The following is a 22,116-nucleotide window of genomic DNA, read 5'->3' on the forward strand; positions in this document are numbered from 1 at the left end:
CTCAAAACACCATAATCTGGCTTCCATTCCTACCTTTCAACTGAAGCTGCCCTCTGTTAGGCCATCACTGATGTTTTAATTGGTAACTCCAATGGGAAATGTTCAGTCCTTAGGCCTCAGGACATCTCTGTGGCATTTAACATTGACTGATTCCTCTCTTCCCTCTTCACCCTTCATTTTTTACATTCATTCATTCATTCAAAATATATTTCTTAGGCAGTTTGTCGTATTAATTCAGGTACTAAATTATTCTGGGTACTAATTCTAGGTACTATTACTCTAGGTACTAAAAATACAACAGTGGACAAAAAGACAAAGTCTTTGCCCTCTTAAAGCTTACATTGCAGTGGGGGAAGAACAAATGTGAACAACTGAACAAGTATTTATCTAAAACAAGTTAGGTGGTGACAAGTTTTATGGAGGAAAACAAAGCAGCTAAGGGGTATAGGGAAAGCTGGGGAATGAGCAGGCTGGTGGGGAAGGGGTGGGGCAGTGTGACTGTTTTATATAGGGTGATCAGAGGCCTCACTGTTAAGGTGTCATTGGAGCAGTAAACCAAAGGAGGTGAGAGAGAAAATCATGTGGATCAGTGGAGGGCAGAGTGTTCTAGTTGGAGGGAAGAGTCACTGCAGAGACCCACAGGCAGGAGGGGGCTGGACACATTCCAGGAACACCAACGGGTCTAAGATGGCTGTGGCTGAATGTGCAGAAGGAGAAGGGGTGGGAGAGGAAGTCAGAAGGACAGTTGAGAGTCAGATCAAAGATGTCCTTGTGTGAGATGAGAAGTCCCTGGGAGGTGCTTAAGCAAAGGAATGACATGGTATGTCTTCTTTTTCATAAAATCACTTTGGCTTTTATGTGAAGAGGGCTCCATGGAGCACAGGGAGAAGCGGGGTCACAGGTTAGGAGGCTGCTGCAATAACTCATGGAGGCAACAGTGGTGGACAGGATCAAGGCAACTGCAATGGAGGTGATCTGATTCTGGACATGTTTCGAAGGTAGAGCTGATAGGAGAGAAAGAATTGAGTCAGGGATGACTCTGAGGTTTGGGCTGGATGCACCTCTATTCCAGGTGGCTATTTTTGACACCTTCCTCTCAGACCTCTCATGTCTTTCTGCTGAGGTCTTTCTGCCCTCCAGGCAGCCCTACTGGACAAGCCTCTATGACAACCATGACAGTTCTCTCCTACATAACGCACATCTGTGCAGCCCTTGCTTTGACCAACTTGGGGCACAGGCCAGTCCCAACTCACCAGGCCTCTGTGGCTTCACCACCAAAGAGCTATTGGTCAGATCATCTGTTTCCCAGGTTAGAATCAGACCCTGACTACACTCCCAGGCATGAGTCAGGCACTAGTTCTTGGTGTCTCCAATTCCAGGGAACCTATTTCAAAGCCTCTCTCACTAGGATTGGGATTAGCAAGTAGCGGTCTTCCCACTGCTTCTCCACAAGGGAGTTGGGTGAAGACTCACAGCTTGGTAATAGCTCCTTCCTAAGAAATCTCATCACCCACCTCCTCACACTAGATTCTCCCTCTTCCACCACACTGTCCCTTTATAATATTTTCAAACTGTGTGGGTGAGAATGTGTGTATGTGGTGTGGGCAGGGCTCAATAATCATGGGGCAGGTTTTCATCCATTTCCTTTCAAAATCTCCACATGTGGATTTGATATCTGATATATATTTTATTAGTAGTACCCACAGCAAAAGAGAAAAATAATCCCATTTTAATATCCTAATACATATAGATAGCCTGGTAGAGTCTAAAGTTATATATATTATATATATAATTTTAAAGATATAAAGTCTAATATCTTTAACATCATGTTCCTGCAAAGGACATGATCTCATTCTTTTTTATGGCTGCACAGTATTCCATGGTGTATATGTACCACATTTTCTTTATCCAGTCCACTGCTGATGGGGATTTAGGTTGATTCCATGTCTTTCCATTGTGAATAGTGCCGCAATGAACATACGTGTGCATGTGTCTTTATGGCAGGATGATTTATATTCCTTTGGGTATATATATATAGATAGATAGATATAGATAGATATATCTATAGATATATAGATCGATATAGATATATCTATAGATATATATAAAGATATTATATATAGTCTATATATATAGACTATATATATAGTTTTAGACTATATTTAGACTATATATAGTTTTAGACTAGATTATATAATTTTATATATAAAGATAAATATATAAAGATATTAAAGATTAGACTTTATATCTTTAACATCATAATTTTTTTGTGGGGGGAACAGTCTCACTCTGTCACCTAAACTGGAGTGCAGTGGCATGACCTCGGCTCACTGCAACCTCTACCTCCTGGGTTCAAGCAATTCTCATGCCTCAGCCTCCTGAGTAGCTGGGACTACAGGTGTGTGCCACCAGGCCTGGCTGATTTTTTTTTGTATTTTTATTAGAGACGGGGTTTTGCCATGTTGCCTAGACTGTTCTTGAACCCCTGAGCTCAGGTAATCTGCCTGCCTCAGCCTCCCAAAGTGCTGGGATTACAGGCATGAGCCGCCGTGCCTGGCCTGAAATTATAATTAAATCACAATTATATATGTAATTTTATTTTAACTTTTATTTTTGGTTCAGAACACAGGCAGGTTTGTTATATAGATAAGCTCGTGACTTGGGTTTGGTGTACAGACCATTTTGTCGCCTGGGTACTATGCTCAGTTTTTTTTGTTTGTTTGTTTGTTTTGTTTTTCCTGAACTTCTCCCTTCTTCCACCCTCCTCCCTCAAGTAGGCCCCAGTGTCTATTCTTCCTCTCTTTCTGTCCATGTGTTCTCATTATTTACCTCCCACTTATAAGTAAGAATATGTGGTATTTGGTTTTCTGTTCCTGCATTAGTTTGCTAAGGATAGTGGTCTCCAGCTCCATCCATGTTCCTGCAAAGGACATGATCTCATTCTTTTTTATGGCTGCACAGTATTCCATGGTATATATGTACCACATTTTCTTTATCCAGTCCACTGCTGATGGGGATTTAGGTTGATTCCATGTCTTTTCTATTGTGAATAGTGCTGCAATGAACATACGTGTGCATGTGTCTTTATGGCAGGATGATTTATATTCCTTTGGGTATATATCCAGTAGTGGGATTGCTGGGCCAGTGGTAGTTCTGTTTTAGTTCTTTGAGGAATCGCCACACTGTCTGCCACAATGATTGGACTAATTTACACTCCCACCCCACCTCTGAGACTTTAGACTCCTGTGACAAATTTACTCCTCCCTCCTCAGTTATATGCTATTGTTACCTAGCATTTTAGTTCTTTTTCTAATACCACAAATTAGATGTTATAATATTATTTTTAATCTGTGATTTTTGTTTTTAATTATCTTAAGCCTTATGATCACAAAAATTGCAAATCTGTGCTGATGGTATATCTCCTTTACCTGCTAATGAGTTGGCAAAAAAAAAGCACCATTACCAGCTGGGTGTGGTGGCTCATGCCTGTAATCCCAGCACTTTGGGAGGCTGAGGTGAGAGGACTGCTTGAGCCCAGGAGGTGCACTAAACTCTCTCTATTGCAATTTCCCTGTCTTGACAAACTGGCTCTATCTGGGCAGCAGGCAAGAAGAACCCATTGGGTAGTTACATCATTCTTCTTTGAATGTCCGAGTATCCCATTGTGTATATATACCACATTTTCTTTATCTAGTCATCTGTGATGGACAATTAGGTTGATTCCAAAGCTTTGCTATTGTGAATAATGCTTCAATAAACATGGTGGTGCAGGTATCATTTTGATATAATGATTTTCTTGCTTTTGGATAAATACCCAGAAGAGGGTTTGCTGGATCATATAGTAGGCCTATTTTTAGTTTTCTGAGAAATCTCCCTGTTATTTTCTATAATAGCTGTACTAATTTACATTTCCACCAATAGTATATGAGGATTCCCCTTTCTCTGCATCCTCGCCAGCATTCATTATTCCCTATCTTTTTGATAAAAGCTATTTAAACTAGGGTGAGATGATTTCTCATTGTAGTTTTGATTTGCATTTCCCTGATGACAATGATATTGACTATTTTTTTCATATACCTTTTGGCCATTTATATGTCTTTTATACTTTTTAATGTTTTTACAAGGGTGCCAATTACTCTATATGTATGTCTTCTTTTGAGAAATGTCTAATCATGTCCCTTGCTCACTTTTTAATGGGATTATTAGTTGTTGTTTTTTTGTTTTTTCCTGTTGTTTGAGTTCCTTGGATATTCCAGATCCTAGTCCCTTGTTAGATTAATAATTTGCAAATATTTTCTCCTATTCAACAGGTTGTCTCTTCACCTTGTTGATTGTTTCCTTTGCTGTGTAGAAGCTTTTCAGTTCAATATACTCCCATTTATCTATTTTTGTTTTTGTTACCTGTGCTTTTGAGATCTTAGCCATAAAAATTTTGCCTAGACAAATGTCTTGAAGTGTTTCCCCTATGTTTTCTTCAAGTAGTTTTATAATTTTGGGTCTTACATTTAGCTCTTTAATCCAGGGTCTAGTTTCATCCTCCTGCATATGGATATCCAGTTTTCCCAGCACCATTTATTGAAGAAGGTGTTCATTCTCCAGTGTATATTCTTGGCATCTTTGTTGAAAATCGGTTGGCTGTAAATTCATGGATTTATTTCTGTGTTTTCTCTCTTGTTCCACTGGTCTATGTGTCTGTTTTTATACCAATACCATGCTGTTTGGTTACTACAGCCTTGTAATATATTTTGAAGTCAGGTAGTGAAATGTCTCTCCTGGTTTGTTCTCTTTGCTCAGGATCACTTCGGCTATTTGGACTCTTGCTTGGTTTCATGTGATTTTAGGATTGTGTTTTCCATTTCTGTAAAAAATGACACTGATATTTTGAGAGAGATTGCATTGAATCTGTAAATTGCTATGGGTGGTATGATCATTTTAACAATATTTATTCTTCCAATCTATAAGCATGGGATGTCTTTCCATTTGTTTGTGTCCTCTTCAACTTCTTTCATCAGTGTTTTGTAGTTTTCCTTGTAGAGGTTTTTCACCTCCTTGGTTAAAACACTCCTAGGTATTTTATTTTATTTGTAGCTATGGTAAATGGGATTGTCTTCATGATTTCTTTTTAAGCTATTTTCATTATTGGTGTATAGAAATGCTACTGATTTTTGTATGTTGATTTTTGTATCCTGCAACATGATAGAATTTGTTTATCAGATCTAAGAGTTTTTTTGGTAGAGTCTTTAGGTTTTTCTAAATATAAGAGCATGTCATCTGCAAAGACAATTTTACTTCTTTTCCAATTTGGATGCCTTTTCTTTCTTTCTTTTGGTTGATTGCTTTGGCTTGGACTTCCAGTACTATGTTGAATAGGAGTGGTAAAAGTGGCATCCTTGGCCAGGCGCGGTGGCTCACGCCTGTAATCCCAGCACTTTGGGAGGCCAAGGCAGATGGATCACGAGGTCAGGAGATCGAGACCATCCTGGCTAACATGGTGAAACCCCGTCTCTACTAAAAATACAAAAAAAATTAGCCGGGTGTGGTGGCACATGCCTGTAGTCCCAGCTACTTGGAAGGCTGAGGCAGGAGAACGGCATGAACCTGGGAGGCAGAGCTTGCAGTGAGCTGAGATCGCGCCACTGCACTCCAGCCTGGGCGACAGAGCAAGACTCCATCTCAAAAAAAAAAAAAAAAAAAAAAAAAAAAAAAAAAAAAAAAAAGCGGCATCCTTTTCTTGTTCCAGTTCTTAGAGGAAAGGCTTTTATCTTTTCCCCATTCAGTATGGTGTTGGTTGTGGGTTTGTCATATATGGCCTTTCTTATGTTGGGGTATATTCCTTCTGTGCCTAGTTTATTCAGAGTTTTTTTATCATGAAGGGTCGTTGGATTTTATCAAATGCTTTTTTGACATCTATTGAGATAATAATATGGCATTTGTCCTTCATTCCACTGATGTGATGTATATTTATTGATTTGCGTATATTGAATCACACTTGCATCCCTGGGATAAATTCTACTTGATCATGGTATATTGTCTTTTTGATGTGCTGTTGGATTCAGTTTGCTAGTATTTTGTTGAGGATTTTTACAACTATGTTCATCAGGTATATTAGCCTGTAGTTTTCTTTTTGTTGTGTCATTCTCTGGCTTTAGTACCATGGTAATGCTTGCCTCCTAGAATGAGTTAGGGAGAATTTCCTCCTCTTGAGTTTTTTGGAATAGTTAGAGGAGAACTGGTGTTAGTTCTTCATAAGTTTGGTAGAATTTGGCAATGAAGCCATCTGGTCCTGGGCTTTTCTTTATTAGAAGGCTTTTTTTTTCTTTTTTCTTTTTTTGTTCTTTTTGAGACAAGGTCTCACTTTGTCACCCAGGCTGGAGTACAGTGGTGTGATCATGGCTCACTATAGCCTTGACCTTCTGGGCTCAAGCAGTCCTCCCATTTCAGCCTCCCAAGTAGTTGGGACCACAGGCACATGCCACCATGCCTGGCTAATTTTTTTTTTTTTAAGAGACAAGATCTTGTTATCTTGCCCAGGCTGGTCTCAAACTCCTGGGCTCAAGTGATGCTCCAACTCAGCCTCCCAGAGTGCTGGGATTACAAGCATGAGACACTGTGCCTGGCTGGAAGACTTTTTATTACTGATTCAATATTGTTGCTATCAGTCTGTTCATATTTTCGGCTTCTTCCTGATTCAGTCTTAGTAGGTTGTAAGTGTCCAGGAATTTATCCATTTCCTCTAGGTTTTCCAATTTATCAGCATATAGTTGTTCATAATAGTCTCTGGTGATCTTTTGTGGTTCTGTGGTCTCAGTTGTTATGTCTCCTTTTTCATTTCTGATGTTATTTGGATCTTCTTTTTTATTTTCTTATTTAGTCTAGCTAGCAGTTTTATTGGTTTTATCTTTTCAAACAACCAACTTCTCATTTTGTTGACGTCTTGTATTTTTTAGTCTCTATTTCATTTAGTTCTGCCCTGATCTTTATTATTTCTTTCCTTCTTCTAATTTTGGGTTTGTTCTTCCTTTTCTAGTTCCTTGAGGTATGTTGTTAGATTGTTTGAAGTCTTTTTACTTTATTGATATAGGTGTTTACTGCTATAATCTTCCCCCTCTTACTACTGCTTTTGCTGTGTCCCACTAATTTTGGTATGCTCTGTTTCTTTCTTTTTCTTTTCTTTTCTTTTTTTTCTTTTCCTTTTTCTTTTTTTGAGACAGGGTCTTGCTCTGTGGCCCAGGCTGGAGTGCAATGGTGTGAACATGGCTCACTGCAGCCTCAACCTCCTGGGCTTAAACAACCCTCCTGCCTCAGCCTCCCATGTAGTTGGGACTACCATGCCCAGCTAATTTTTTAATTTTTTTGTAGAGATGGTGGAGGTGGGGTCTCACTTTGTTGCCCAGCCTGATCTCAAACTCCTGGGCTCAAGCAATCCTTCTTTGGCTTCCCAAAGTGCTGAATTACAGGTGAGCCACCATGCCTGGCTGGTATATTGTATTTCTATTTTCATTTGTGTCAGGAAAGTTTTAAACTTCCTTCTTAATATCTTCATTCATTTAGTGATCATTCAGGAGCATGTTATTAAAGTTCCATGTATTTGTATAGTTTCCAAAGTTTGTTACTGATTTCTAGTTTTATTCCATTGTGGTCTGAGAAGAATTTCATATAATTTTGATTTTTAAAAATATGTTGAGATATGTCTGTGGCCTATTATCTGTTCTAAAGAATGTTCCACATGCTGATGAGAAGACTGTGTTCTGCAGCTGTTGGATAAAATGTTCTATAGATGGCTGTTAGGTCCATTTAGTCTAAAGTGTAGTTAAAATACAACGTTTCTTTTTGATTTTCTGTCTAGATGATCTGTCTCATCCTGAGAGCAGGAGGTGTTAAAGTCTCCAACTATTTTTGGAGCCTATCTCACCTTTTAGATTTAATAATATTTGCTTTATATATCTGGGTACTCTAGTGTTGGGTACATATATATTTAGAATTGTTATATCCTCTTGCTCAATTAATCCCTTTATCATTACATAATGACCTTGTCTCTTTTTACTGTTTTTGACTTAAAGTCTGTTTTATCTGATATTAGTATAGCTATTCCTGCTCAATTTTGGTTTCCATCAGCACGAAATATCTTTTTCCAACCCCTTAAATCTGCATGTCTTTACAGGTAAAGTGAGTTTATCGTAGGCAGCATATAGTTGGTTCTGGGGTTTTTAAACATCCATTCATTCAGTCTATATAATTTAAGCAGAAATTTTAATTCTTTTACCTTCAAGGTTATTATTGATAATGTAAGGACTTATTTGTCTTTTTGTTAATTGTTTTCTGGTTGCTTTGTATATTCTTTGTTCCTTTCTCTCATTGTTTATCACTGTAGTTGGGTGGTTTTCTGTAGTGGTAGCATTTGAGTCCTTTCTCTTCCTCATTTGGGTGACTTTTCTACCAGTGGGTTTTATACTTTCATGTGTTTTCATGATGATAGAAATCAACCTTTTGCTTCCAGGTGTAGGACTCCCTTAAGTATTTCTTGTAGGATTGGTCTAGTGGTGATGAATTCCCTCAGTTTCTGCTTGTTTGGGAAAGACTACTTCTTTATTTATGAAGGATAACTTTGCTGGGTATAGTATTCTTGGCTGGAAAGTTTTTTTTCTTTTATTTCAGGACTTGGAATATATCAACGCAATCTCTGCTTGTCTGTAAAGTTTCTGCTGATAAATCAGCTGTTGGTCTGACAGGAGTACCCTTATATGTGACTAGATGCTTTGTTCTTGTTTTTAGAATTCTCTGTTTTTGATGTTTGACAGTTTGGTTATAGTGTGTCATGAAGAAGACCTTTTGGGGTTGTATCTATTTGTGAATTTCTGAGTGTCCTGTATCTGGATGTCTAAATCTCTTAATAGACTTAGAAAGTTTTCAACTATTATTTTGTTAAATAGGTTTTCTATGCCTTTGGTTTCGTCACCTTCTTGAACATCCCAGATGTGTATATTTATTTGCTTTATAGTGTCCCATATGACACATAGGTTTTGTTTGTTCTTTTTTAAAATTCTTTATTATAGTTTTTTTTGAGTGTGTCTGATGGGGTTATTTCAAAAGACGTCTTCGTGCTTCCAAATTCTTTCTTCTGCTTGTTCTAGTCTATTGTTGAAGCTCTTTAATAAATTTTTTATTTTATTCATTGGATTTTTCAGTTCTAGGATTTTGGTTTGGTTCTTTATAATATCTATCTCTGGTAAATTTCTCATTTATATCCTGAATTGTTTTTCTGATTTCTTTGTATTGTTAAGTATTGTATCTCACTGAGCTTCTTTAATACCATTATTTTGAATTCTTTTTCTGGCATTTCATGATTTTTTTTTTTCAATAGAATCTGCTGGAGAATTATTGTTCCTCTGGAGGTGTCATATTTCCTTTTCTCATGTTTGTGTCCTTACATTGATATCTGGTGTAATTTGACATTTGGTGTAATTTTTTGGATTGGCTTTTGTAGGGGAAGACTTCTTTCTGAGGATGTATCTATGGTGTTGGTTGGGTAGGACATGTTAGCTTTGATTCTGGGTGCATGCAGTAGTGTAGTCTCCATATTATTTCTTTGGCTATAAACAGCATCAGTGGTGTCTGTGATTTCCTCAGTGGCTTAGGCTGTAGTTCTTAGTAGGGGGCAGTGGCAAGGTTTTTCTGGGGACAGGAGTGTCAAGTCAGCCAGTCCTTGGGCCCCAGTGGTGGCAACAACAAGCTGAGGGTGCCTGTCCTTGGGCCTCTGGGCAGTAGAAACAGGCACTAATGGAAGCAGGTCCAAACAGGCCTATTCTTGGGCTTCCACATGGCTTGTTCTGGAGCCAGCAGTGGCAGTGGTGAGCTGGATGGGTGGGCGAGTCCTCCGTCCCCTGGGCAGTGTGTGATGGCAGTAGCAGTGGTGGGACAACCCTTGGTCTCCAAAGCGGTATGTATTGATGTTAGCAGTAGCTGTGATGGAGTGTGCAGTCCACTCCCAAGGACTCTAGGTGGCATGTGCTGGCTGTAGTGGTAGTGGCAGGCTGGGTGGGCTCATCCTCAGGCCCTCAGAGGGAATGCACAGATGCCAGCTATGATGGACAGGGCAGGATAATCCCCAGGCCCCTAGGTGGTGTGTCTGGGCCCTGGAGGGCACTGGTGCTAGGCCAGGCAGGCTTGTTCTCAGGCCCTCTGGTTTTATACTCAGGCACTGGCTGTAGTGGGGTGCTCTCCAGGCTCCCTGCAGTGGAGTGCTCAGGTAGCTACAGCAGTGGTGGCAGTGGATGGTGGGAGCCTGTCCCTAGTATGTGCACAAGTGTACCTCGGCCCTACCGCAGTTGGGGGGAGGCGAGGGTGTGCTCACAGTGGTTTCAGCCATAGGCAGGTAGTTCTCAGGCTTTAAGGAGCATGCACTATGGCTTCTTTTGTGCCATGGGCAGCCTCCCTAGTGCACCTCCATTCCCCCAGGCTGCAGGACACTGTGTGCTAGAGCGGTGGTGATGCAGGATTTTTTGCTCCTTAGTTCAGCTACAATCCAGGTTCTTGTCTCACGACCAGGAAAAAGTAGGCACACAGAGACATTGAAAGGTGAGGAGGGCGGAATTTATTAAGTGAAAAGAAAGGTCTCAACAAAAAAAGACGGGTCCTGCATGCAGGTTTTCCACCTCAAAAAAATTGAATACCAGGCCACCACACACGAGCTGAAGAGGCTAGGCTCCCCTGCAGCGTAAGGTGTGAATTCCTGGTGGCTCCAGCCCATTCATCCAGTGTGCATGCAAGCTCTTAGTCTGAGCCACTCCACATTGATTTACTTCCCTTACTGCACATGTGTTAAGGGACAGAAGTTTTCAGTGTGGGCATGTTTAGGCAAGTCTCCTGTGCACAATGACCTGGGCGGCATTCGGCTGTCTCCTGTCTCTATCACTGGGGACCCTGTCACTTCTGCTGGGTCCAACCAGTGGCACACTGCTGCAACCTTCTGGGTAGTTGGGGGTTGGAGGACTCCCAGGATGTGGAGATGCAGGGGCTGTTAGGTCCCAGGTCAGGATGTAGTCTGGTTGGGGCTGGGCTCTGAAAATGGCACTGTGCTACAGCTGCTTAGGACTTAGGGAATATGTGGGAGCCAGCCCAAGCTCGCTCTCTGGAGCAATCTATTGCAGTCTCTAGGCAGCTCCCTATGCTAGTCTTGGGGACCACAAGGTTGAGGAGTTCTCCTGTAGCTAAGGTTACAGGAGTCCACACTAGGAATGTTGGCCATGAGGATTTCTCACTTACTTCCACACTAGGGAGCCTCTCCAAGCTCTCAGCCAATCCTGGCCAAGCTGGCTGCCTTGCTTCCCTCTGCTCCTGTGCCTTAGGTGTTTCCTGTCATTTCTCTGTTAAATTCCAGTGTTTTCATTTAGATGTTCTATGTGAAGTGTGATTATCTACTTACTATTTTGGTTCTTCTTTGTGGAAGAGATGATTGCCAAGATGCCTTTAGGCAGCCATTTTGAAGGCCCTGTCTATTCTCTTATTTTGGCAACTTCCAATCATGTCAGGATGAGATTAATCTGCAAGAATCCTGCGTGTCTAACCTACGCATGCTTTCCTCCAGAAAGGATCTGTGTTTTTCTCAGGAGCCTGGGACCTAGAGTCAGTTTAGCCTCCTTGAATGCTCTAACTTCATGCAAAAGTCTGAGGCCCACTTTCCTCTCTTGCTACTGGCTTGAGGCTTAGTTTTCTGATTTGTTACTGATATAGCATTTGCCTTCAGGGAAACCTGCCTTTAGATTCATTTATATTCATAGCTCCCTGCTCCAATCAGGTTTCAGCTTTGGGTTTATTTGGTTTGTGCAATTTTTGTTCTGTTTTGCCCTTAGAGATTTCCTTTAGCTCCCATGGATGCAGCAATGCATTAAAAGATATCTTTCATCCAGAATCTAGGTTTGTTTTTTAATGGCATGAGAACCTTGAGGTTGTCTAGTCCACCACACTGCTGAAAATGTAAGGAGTCAGTACTATAGTTTTTACCCTGGCGACAATGAAATGCCATTAAAGGCTGTTTGAAAAGGAAGTGACATGATCAGATAGATAGGAGTGAGGCTCAGATGAGGAGGTCACTAACAAAGGTATTATAACGGCCCAGGCAGGGGATAATAAGGGTCCAAAGTATGGAGAGAGATGACAGTTAAGATATGATTATCACAGACTTATCACAATTGAGTGATTATTTCTGAATAATTAAGCTGTTGCAAGTTTATAGGTAGCAAAGCAATGGTAATTATCATTACTAAGCACTAAGCACTCCCAAGTTAAATGAGTCAAATTCTTACAAGGAAGCAAAACACCTTTTAAATCTGTATTTATTCTAAACATTTGACCTTGGCAAGAGCCACAGCTGAGCTCTGTAATTGCTGTAGTAATTGCTGTAACCCTTTGCTTATCAAGATTTGTAATTGCTATAGTCCTTTGCTTATCTTAAGGCCACATTGCATGTGGATCCAACAATACAAAAGAAACATCTGTTGCAAAACTCTCTAAGGCACTTCTAGAGTGGCTGTGTTGTACAATAGTGCTATCATATTACACACTTACAGACACAATCACTCATACAAAGAGATACTGCAAAATATTTAGAAAGGAAAAAAGAACATTTGCATGAGCCTAATCAACCCATCAGAAACAAGCTTATTCATTGTCTACTTTGCCTAGTCCTCTAAAGCATCATATTCTGTTGTATGGAAGGTAGTAATATAAAGAGGAAGATGACTACATTTTGTTAAAACTGCTAACTTCAGGAATAATGAAGCTGTAGCTTAAACATGTTGAGCTGTAATCAGAAACAAGGGCAAAGACTAACTACTAGATTTCTCCCAGAATTTCAGTAAGGGACTGGGCATGTTTGTTAATGACCTACATTCAAGGTTTGTTGTGTGTGCGTTTTTTTTTAATAGTAATGAAAGGTTCAGATTTCTAAATTGCACAGCAGACATACAACCATCATCCAGAAAGCACAGTTAACATTTTTTTAAATTTTGTTTTTTCAAGGAAGGAGAGCCATATTAAAGAAATAGGAAAAACAATCGTCTAAGTTCTGATTTCATTATTTTAGTGCATTGATGTTTAATATTCCCAGAAGAGTAAATACAGGATTTTAAATGGGTGTCTCATAGCCACCTCAAATGTAACAACACATCTAAAATGTAGCTCTTCATATATCCCCAAAACCTATTCTCTCCCCCACCCTCCCCTTCTCAGTAAATAGAACTATAGGGTGAAAAAGGTGTGATACCCTTCTTCCCCATCATAAGGGTCATGGCCAGCACTCCAGTAACAAAAACATGTTAACAAGAGGAAAGTAGAACAGATTTATTTAATCACAATTTTATATGACATAGGAGTCTCCAGAGATAAAGACTCAAGACTCAGAGAAAATTGTTTTTATACTTAGGTTTGATGAAGAATGAACAGCTGTGTAGAAATGTGATTGGACAAAAGGGAATGGTCAGATGCTAATAGTCTGAGTGGGGAAACCCAGCAAGTCCTGTTTGTTCAGATTCGTTTTGGTCTCTCTGTGTGACATTCTTTCCTCCCCAGTACAGGGCAGGACCCCTCTGGAATGAGGGTCTTGTGACCTATTATCACACAAGGTAGGTCAGAGAATTTCTTTATAGCCGGCTCCTACACAGAAAGGCAGGGGAAGGTTCAAGTAGTATTTCTAGTTTCTATGACCCACCTTGGGGAAGAGGAATTCTAGTTTCTATGGCCTGCCTTGAGAAAGAAAGGGAAACAGGAGAAAGAAGGGCAAGAGAAGAGCAAGGAGAGCCTTTGCTTCTGAGGCTCTTCCGATGTCCCTCAGTTCAAAGTACTCGGCACACCAAGTGTCATGCTTTGGGGTACTGTTCTCTGATCCCCAACAGAGTGCCATCACACACTCACTTCTCAGAGGCAGAACACTAACAGCCATCTTTCTTTCCATCACTCTGACAATCAGTCATGAGGAAATCCTGAGGGCCAAACTCCAAAGTCTATCTCAAATCTGCCCACTTTCTTCCATTGCCAGTGCCTTTGTCCTCGGTCATGGTCACCTGGATAGTCAATATAGCTTCTTCCTTATCTTTCTGCTTCTGCTCTCACTTCCTCCCCATCTCCAATTTATCCTCCCCAATTTGTGTTTAAATAAATATAAATCAGATTCTATCCCTCCTCTGCTTCTTATGTTCCTGCTGTCTTCGGAACTCAGTCTAAATCTCCCCACAAGACTTCCACTGCCCACATGCCATTGCCCCTGCCTGTCTTTCTCTGATCTCTCGCACCACCATCCCCTCGTTTGCTATGTTCTAGCCACAATGGCCTCCTTGCAATTCTAGAAGCAAACTAACCTTTTCTCCATAACTGAGTCTCTGAATTTGCTCTTCCCTCTGCTTGGAATGTTCCTTTCCAGGTTTCTTCATCCTTCTCGTCTCACCTCATAACATCTCTGCATAAAGGCTTTCTCTGACTACCCTAACTAAAGTTGTTGCTCCCATCATTGCTTCATGAAGCTCCTTGTTTATTTCCTTCATAGCACATGTTACAATCTATAATTGTTTTGTTTATTATCTATCTTCACCAGAACAGAAGCTCCTTGAAGGCAGAGTCTGCCATGTTTCCTGCCATAAATCCATGCTAACTACAGTGCTTGACAGAAACTCATTAAGTATCTGCTGAATTAAAATCTAATTTCTCAATCTTCCCTTCCAGAATTTTACTATTTTACAATTAACACCTAGATGCTGATAACCATGCTTCACTTGATGCTTATAGCAAGTTGAACAATGTCTGGGTTTTGACTGTAATTTAGGGTGTTAATTTACTAAGTTGGGGTCTAGAGATCACCTACTATATTGCCAATCAATAAATATAATAGCAATACTTCTCATCAGTATCAAAATTAACAAATGGCTTTATTAACAGATTATATGGCTTTATTGAATAGAAGTGTTTCAACAAAGAATCAATGATCTGGTCAGGTGCGATGGCTCATGCCTGTAATCCTAGCACTTTGGGTGGCTGAAGCAGGAGGGTCACTTGAGCCCAAGAGTTCGAGACCAGTGTAAACAACACAGTGAGACCCTACCTCTACAAAAAACAGAAAGAAATTAGCTGGGCATAGTGGGATGTATCTGTCGTCCCAGCTACTCAGAAGACTGAGGCAAGAAGATCCCTTGAGCCTTAGAGGTTGAGGCATCAGTGACCCATGATCACGCCACTGTTCCCTAGCCTGTGACAAAGCAAAACTCTGTCTCAAAAAAAAAAAAGAAAAAAGAAAAAAGAAAGAAAAGAAAAAAACAAAACAAAAGAAAAGGCTGAGTGCAGTGGCTCATGCCTGTCATCCCAGCACTTTGGGAGGTTGAAATGGGAGGACTGTCTGAGTCCAAGAGTTCAAGACCAGCCTGTGCAACATAGCGAGACCCTGTCTCTACAAAAAAGTAAAAAATTAGCTAGGTGAGGTGGCACACGCCTCTAGTCCCAGTTACTTGGGAGGCTGAGGTGGGAGGATCACTTGAGCCTGGGAGTTACTGCACTCAGCCTGGGTGACAAAGACTCTGTCTCAAAAAAAAAAAAAAATTGATAATCCTGAGCACTTCTCAATATCCCATTTCCCTATTTAACCTCAGGACATCCCCAAGCTTTTGCTCTTTTCTCTTCAATACATTACCAGTTTCTGATTCATCCAATATTCAGTTCAACAAAAATTAATTCAAAGTCTACTATGTGTTGGGTACCGTGTTAGGAACTGGGTGTACAAAGGTGAAAGGATAACAAGTGGAGGATTAACAGACATGGTCTCCCTCCCCACAACTCCACATGTCACTGAATCCCCAAGGCCCTTCCCCAAGCACAGGCTCCTAAAGATGAAGCCACCATTGCCCAAGGGGAAGGCACATGATGTGTCTAGGAGATGAAAGACTTAAACAAACAAAAGCTGGATTCGTATGTAACAGATAAAGATTTGGGAAGTATACTGGCTGAGCTTCCTCCTCCGCTCATGCCCACCCCTCCATCTAAGCTTCTAGCCCAGATTGAGAATCCTCTGAGGATAGAGATCTGCAGCAAGAGTCAGATCCTGGCAAGGGCACCAAGGATGTCCCTGGCGAGGGAGGCCTTGCATCTCGAGTCTGTCAAGGGCTAAGTCTTGGGAGCTGGGGAGACCAGGGAGGGGCTGGTCATCCATCTATCCAACAAGTATTTCTTGAGCACCTACTATTAGCTAGCCACTGTTCTGGGTACTGAGTGTTCTGTGAATAAAATAGAGAAAAATTCCCCCTCTCATTCTGCTTCAATTCTGAGGGTGAAGAAGATTTCTATTTGTTTCCCAGGTGGAGCCTGAAAAAGTGAGCAACACTTCAGAATTCCCTCAACCCTCTTCACCTCACAGCTGAAGGATGGAAGAAGTAGAAGGGAAGTAGGAGTTGGGAGGGTGTGGGAAGGGAATATCTGCATCAGCCACTCAAACTCCCTTTCTCTGTGAGATGTGTGAGAGACTAGCAGTTCTTGCGCATTAGAGAATTAGCTGAGCGAGGGTGGCAGAAGTGAAAGAGCCTCAGGTTGGGGACATGGAAGATGCAGAGTGCATGGCTTAACTGTGCTAAGCAGGACAGTGCTGCTAAGATATCAGTTAATGTGGGCAGAAACACAGCTGGACAATTAAAAACAGTGGGATCAATTTCCCCTTAGCAGAAGTCAGTGTGAAGACATGCCCAACAACCCATCCCCCAAAGTTATTTCCCCCATCCCCAAAGTTATGATGCCAAGCAGTTCCCCAGAACTTTGAGGACATTCTCAGGGGCAAGAGGGAGAAAACAGGAAATCCTGAATTGACTGAGTTTAAGATGGAAGTGACTAAGAAAACAGAGTAACTAAGGTTGTATTTTCTGCCACAGGAAATTTAAGATTTTGGTGTTTTGTTGTTTTTTTTTTAATTACAGAAATATAGCTACTCCTTTGGGCACACTTGAGGTCATGGCTTGAAAATACTGTGTCCACAACTAAGCATGAATAAGATGCCAACTTGCCTTTGGGGGGCTCTTCCAGCTGCCAGATGGCCCTCTGTCCTTTCTCCAACCACCTCTTCTAAGTCACCACTAAGACAGCCCCTCACCCTGCTCTCTGCCCTCTAGCCTTTCCTCATTCACTTGTAGGCCTCTACAACCTACTGACTTCAGTGAATACCCCAACATCTAGAAACTTGGGGGAAATCAATGCTACATCTCTGGATTCCTGCCACACTACAGACAGATCCTGGCTTCAGATCAGACTTGAAGTGGTATGAAAGGAAAACCTAAATAAATAATATCGGGGCCAGTGCCAGTGCCCACATGCATTCCCTCACTATTTCCTTAAACATTATTTAAAATTCTATGTGTTTTGAGCACTTCCTCCCTTTCAATAGACTCTCTTTAGCTAATGTTAACAATCAAGTGTCAACTAGGGATGAGGAAAGTTCTACAAAATTTCAAAAGACAGCCCTGCTGGTGGGGAACCTCGCTGGTGAGCTTAGAGGACTCCCAGTGTGCTGGCCATGCTGCTCTTCTTTTAAAAAGCCATTATGAATCTTCTTTGAAGACACTTCTAAAGTGTATGCAAAAAATACAAAAAGCACTGAGAGGATGGCTGTATTCAATTGAGGGGCATTTCCAATGATACCTATTCAGCTAACAGACATTTACTGGGGCATTTACTATGTACTAAGCTCTGGATTAGAGGCAGAAACTAGAATGATGAACAAGACACAGCCCTTGCTCTCAAAAAATTACAGTTGCTTTGGTTTGATGGTGGGGGAAATAACCGGCAACGGCAACCCAGCAGAATCGGCACCAGATCTGAGGCAGGCACAGGGTGTCTTCAGAGCACAGAGGAGGAGAACAATAGCCCCTGCCTTCAGAATGCCAGGGAAGGCTTCCTGGGAAAAGTGACATCTTAGCTAAACCCCAAGAATGAGCAAGATTCAGACAAATGAATAGGGATGGAGGACGGAGGCAAGGGGAGGGTTTTCCCTGCTGAGAAGTGTGCAAAGCGTGAGAGAATATGGTGTTTGGGGGAAGCAGTTCAGTGTACCAAGCTGGAACATCAGAGGCTGGGGGAAGAAAGGAGATTAAAGGTGAAGCTGCAGGGGTGAGCACAGGCCAGTGTGGGAAGGAGCTTACCTGCCACACTAAGTTGTTAGAACTTTATCCTAAGGGAGCTTCTCAGAATTGTGACTGATCAGAACTTCATTTTAGGAATGTCCTAAGTCTCTAATTCTGTTTTTGACCCCTGATTGCTTCCCTAACTTGCTCACCTCCAGTCCTTTATTTACAATGCATTCACAGTCATCTTCCTACAGCAAGGATCTGGCTGTATCACGTCCTTGCTTGAATCACGTCAAAGGCTCCCCATTGTTTTTCAGACACAATAAAAACTCCTCAACATGGCTTATCCTACGTGCCACTTTGCCAGGGAAGCTCCAGGTTTACATCTGTTACCCTGGCATAATTTTTCACTTTCACCTCTAAAGTGGCCTGACTGAACAATAAACATATAGCTACCTCTTCTACACCTGATCTTAGCCCAAAGGCCGGGAAACAATGTGGTCACCTTTACAGATACGACCTTGCTCAACTCTTCAAGGCCTCTCCTGCCATCCACCTCATCTTGAGGGTCTGCTAAACTTCCTTCCGTTCTTCCAACTGGCCAAGTCTCTCTTGCCCCCTCCTCCTGTTCCTCCCACCCCAGCCTCTCACACTGTTCATGCTGCCTGAGATTCTCTTCTCTCCTCACTTGGTTTGGCTCATTCTGCATAGTAGGCAAAATAGTGTAGTGAACTGTTTTTCAAACTGTGGGTTGTGACCAATTAGTGGGTAGTGAAATAAATTTTGTGGGTCACATCTAAATTTTTTAAAAAAGTAAAATGACTAAGATAGATCCGAGTACACTGTCAATAAACATTGCTTTGTGAAACTGTGAAACTCATGTTTTGGGGTGTGTGTGTGTGTGTGTGTCTGTGTGTGTGTGTGTATATGTATGTATATATATATACACATACGTATTATATATAGTGTATATATATATATACGTGTGTGTGTGTGTGTATATATATATATACTGGGTCATGACATAAAAGGCATTTCTGACTGTGGGTCACAGTCAAAAGGTTTGAAACACATCAGCGTAGGCTCTGGGGTTACACCAGCAGCTTGGTCTAAATGCTAACCCTGCCACTTCCTAGTTCTGTGACTGAGGGCAAGTTTTTAAAAATCTCTTTGTGGACTTTCTTCATCTGTCTCATAAGATTGTTATGAAGATTAAATGAGCTTGAACATTTAAAAGTACACCCAGCACACACAACATGAGTGTTGGCTACTGCTACTGTCATCACCCATCCCTCTGGTTCCAGCTTGGACATCACTTTCTCCAGAAAGCACCCCCTGCCGTCCTAAGGCAGGGTTGGGTGCCCTCCTGTACATGTTTGTGTCCTCTCCCTATCCTGATACCTCATTTGTTTTATTAGGTCTTTTAAGCTACTAGACTGGAAGCTGCATAAAGGCAGGAACTTGTTCACCATTGACTACCTAGCAGTTAGCACAGTGCTTAGTACATAGTAGGCATTTAGTAAATTTCTGTGGGATGAATAACTTACCCTTTGAAAGAAATAGACAGCTGTTTCATTCTAATAAAAAGTCAACTTGGAACTTACACACTTGAGAGGTCATGGTCATTTTAATCAAGAATCCGTCAGTTTAGATTAGTCTTTGTTCTCCTAATTTGAACTGTCAAAGGGGTTGTATGACATTGTTATAATACATACACTCATTAGTAATGGAAAAAAGAGTTTAGGTTGGATGGCTTCTTGACCTAAAATTCATAAATAGTTCAAAAGTCAGTGTCTCTTAATATTCTTTTAATTATCACAATAATGAAAAAAGTTGGCCACTGCAGATAAAGAAAAGGTGGCATGTTTAAATGTACTTACCACCCTTCTGGTCTTTTAATTGACTTCTACCGCAACTGTGGCTTTGTTTTATTTATTCATTCGTATCAATGAAAGCTTTTAGTAGTCTCATTTATCTGTTTTTCATGCATGAATCATGCTTTCCCATATTTTTAAAGTAAAAAAGAGGGGGGGAATTAAGTTTAAAAAGGTTTTAATTGGATGTCTTAATGTCAACCACATAATACACAGTTACTATGTTGATATCCTCTGGAATTTCTACAGTCAGTTCTATAATTTGAGGCACACTTTGCAATGCTCTGATGATTGATATAAAGACATTTTTAAGGAAATGTGAAGGCAGGCAGCAACTTCCCCCAAAATGGAGGACATTGTAAATGCATCCAGTTTATGAACAACACACAAAAACTGTATGCAATGGCTTGAAAAGCAGCCTATATACCTAGAAGTGGCCAAAGAACACAGTCCAAAGTCAGTGCTGTGCTAGTTGCAGATTCACTAGGATATTAGAGAGTGGTCCGGGGACTCCTGGGTCACACTACTCCTTCCTAAATCAGACAAACACATAGTTACACAGTAAGTCAGATGCTGATAAGTGCTATAGAGTGAATGAGCATGGAAGAGGGAGGAGTGCCACTGGCAGTGGGAAGGTGTTGATTTTGAATAAAATGTCCAGGAAAGCCTCCCTGAGACTGTAACATCTCAACAGGATGTGAAAAGAATGAGAGCGTGAGAATGTGCCATGTGTGTAGGACTCAGAAAATGGGCACTGCTCTGGCACACTGGAGAGGGAGCTTAAAAGCTCCATGAGATGGGACTGTCGGGATGGATCTATTACATACAATTTGCTCAGCCATCTTTTAATTGCCTTGGAGGACACTGTGTTCACTAAGGCATTTAAAAAGCATACCTTGATGGGGCACCAGCATCTCTGAAGAGCTCTGTAGTGGTTGTCATCTGTAGGCTGAGATGACCAGGGATAACAGGGATGGTGTAATGGAATTAGGTTTCCTGATCTCACTGGGAATATTGGGGTCCTATAGCAGTAAAAAGCAAATAGCAGTGCTTAACTCTTGGAGACAAGCTAGGCATGATAATCATAGTAAACCACAGGGATGCTGTGGTATCAGTTTTCTGTTTTTTGTTTTTTGTTTTCTTACTTTCAGGATGTGTGGTGGTGGTTAATGAATCACAGGACCTATGGAAAATATATAGGCAGCCTACTAAGTGAGCTTAATATAAATAGATAGAAAACCTAACTACTGTCATTATAGGGGATTCACGGCCTCTTATCCAGCTCCTAAGCCTAGGCCAGCCAGTTCACAGAGCAAGAACTTCTTGAGGGGAAGGTCTGAGCCCTTTGAGAATGAATCCTGCAATGTCGCCACAGGTGTGTACAGTAAATCTTCCCCTAAGCCTTCCCTAGAGGTTCCTGAAGCTATTCACAACAATGACCGTACTTAGATAAGTACTTATCCGATATTGGCTCTGAACTGACACTAATTTCTGGAGATCCAACAATGCCACCGTAGTCTACTGGCCAGAGGAGGAACTTAAGAAACCAGGTGACACATGAAGTCTTGGCCTAGGAGCTACCTCACACCGAATCCAGCTAAACCACAGACCTACCTCTAGTTATTTCCATGGTCTCAGAATGTATGGTGAGAACAGACCTGTTTAGTAACCTGCAGAATCCTCCCCTCTGCTTCCACCACCCATGGAGTTCAGGTTATTAGGGTATTAGAGAGACCAGGCAGAACCGCTATAATTTTACCACCTCCCCTCTAAAAATCTTTCTGGGGAAATTACAGAAATTAGTGCCACCATCAAAGATTTCAAAGTTGTAGGGCTAGTGATTCTTACCACATTCCAGTATAACTTGCCTGTTTTTCTGAAAAGCCACATGGACTGTGGAGGATGACTGTAGATTATTGCAAATATAATCAGGTGATGATACCAAGCATAGCTATAGTTCCAGTTGTGGGCTCTTTACTAGGGCAAATCAACACGCCCCAGACATCTATAGTATATAGGTGTCGACCTAGAAACTTCCCTAAAATGCCTATTAATAAAGATAATGAGAATCAGTTAACCTTCATGTGACAGGGACAACAGTATACTGTCTTTACTGTCTTGCCTTACGGCTGTGTCAACTCTGCTATGTCCTTTAATAG

The 22,116-nt window shown here is 41.2% G+C and overlaps 1 protein-coding gene across 6 annotated transcripts in view; it reads right to left on the bottom strand.

Annotated features, from left to right (window-relative positions):
- ENTHD1 (ENTH domain containing 1) overlaps window positions 1–22,116 on the bottom strand; it is a 167,742-nt gene that overhangs the window by 64,240 nt on the left and 81,386 nt on the right. The gene's annotated exons all lie outside the window — the stretch shown is intronic.

The sequence above is a fragment of the Pongo abelii genome, chromosome 23 (assembly GCF_028885655.2).
Source record: "Pongo abelii isolate AG06213 chromosome 23, NHGRI_mPonAbe1-v2.0_pri, whole genome shotgun sequence".
Taxonomy (NCBI): Eukaryota; Metazoa; Chordata; class Mammalia; order Primates; family Hominidae; genus Pongo; species Pongo abelii.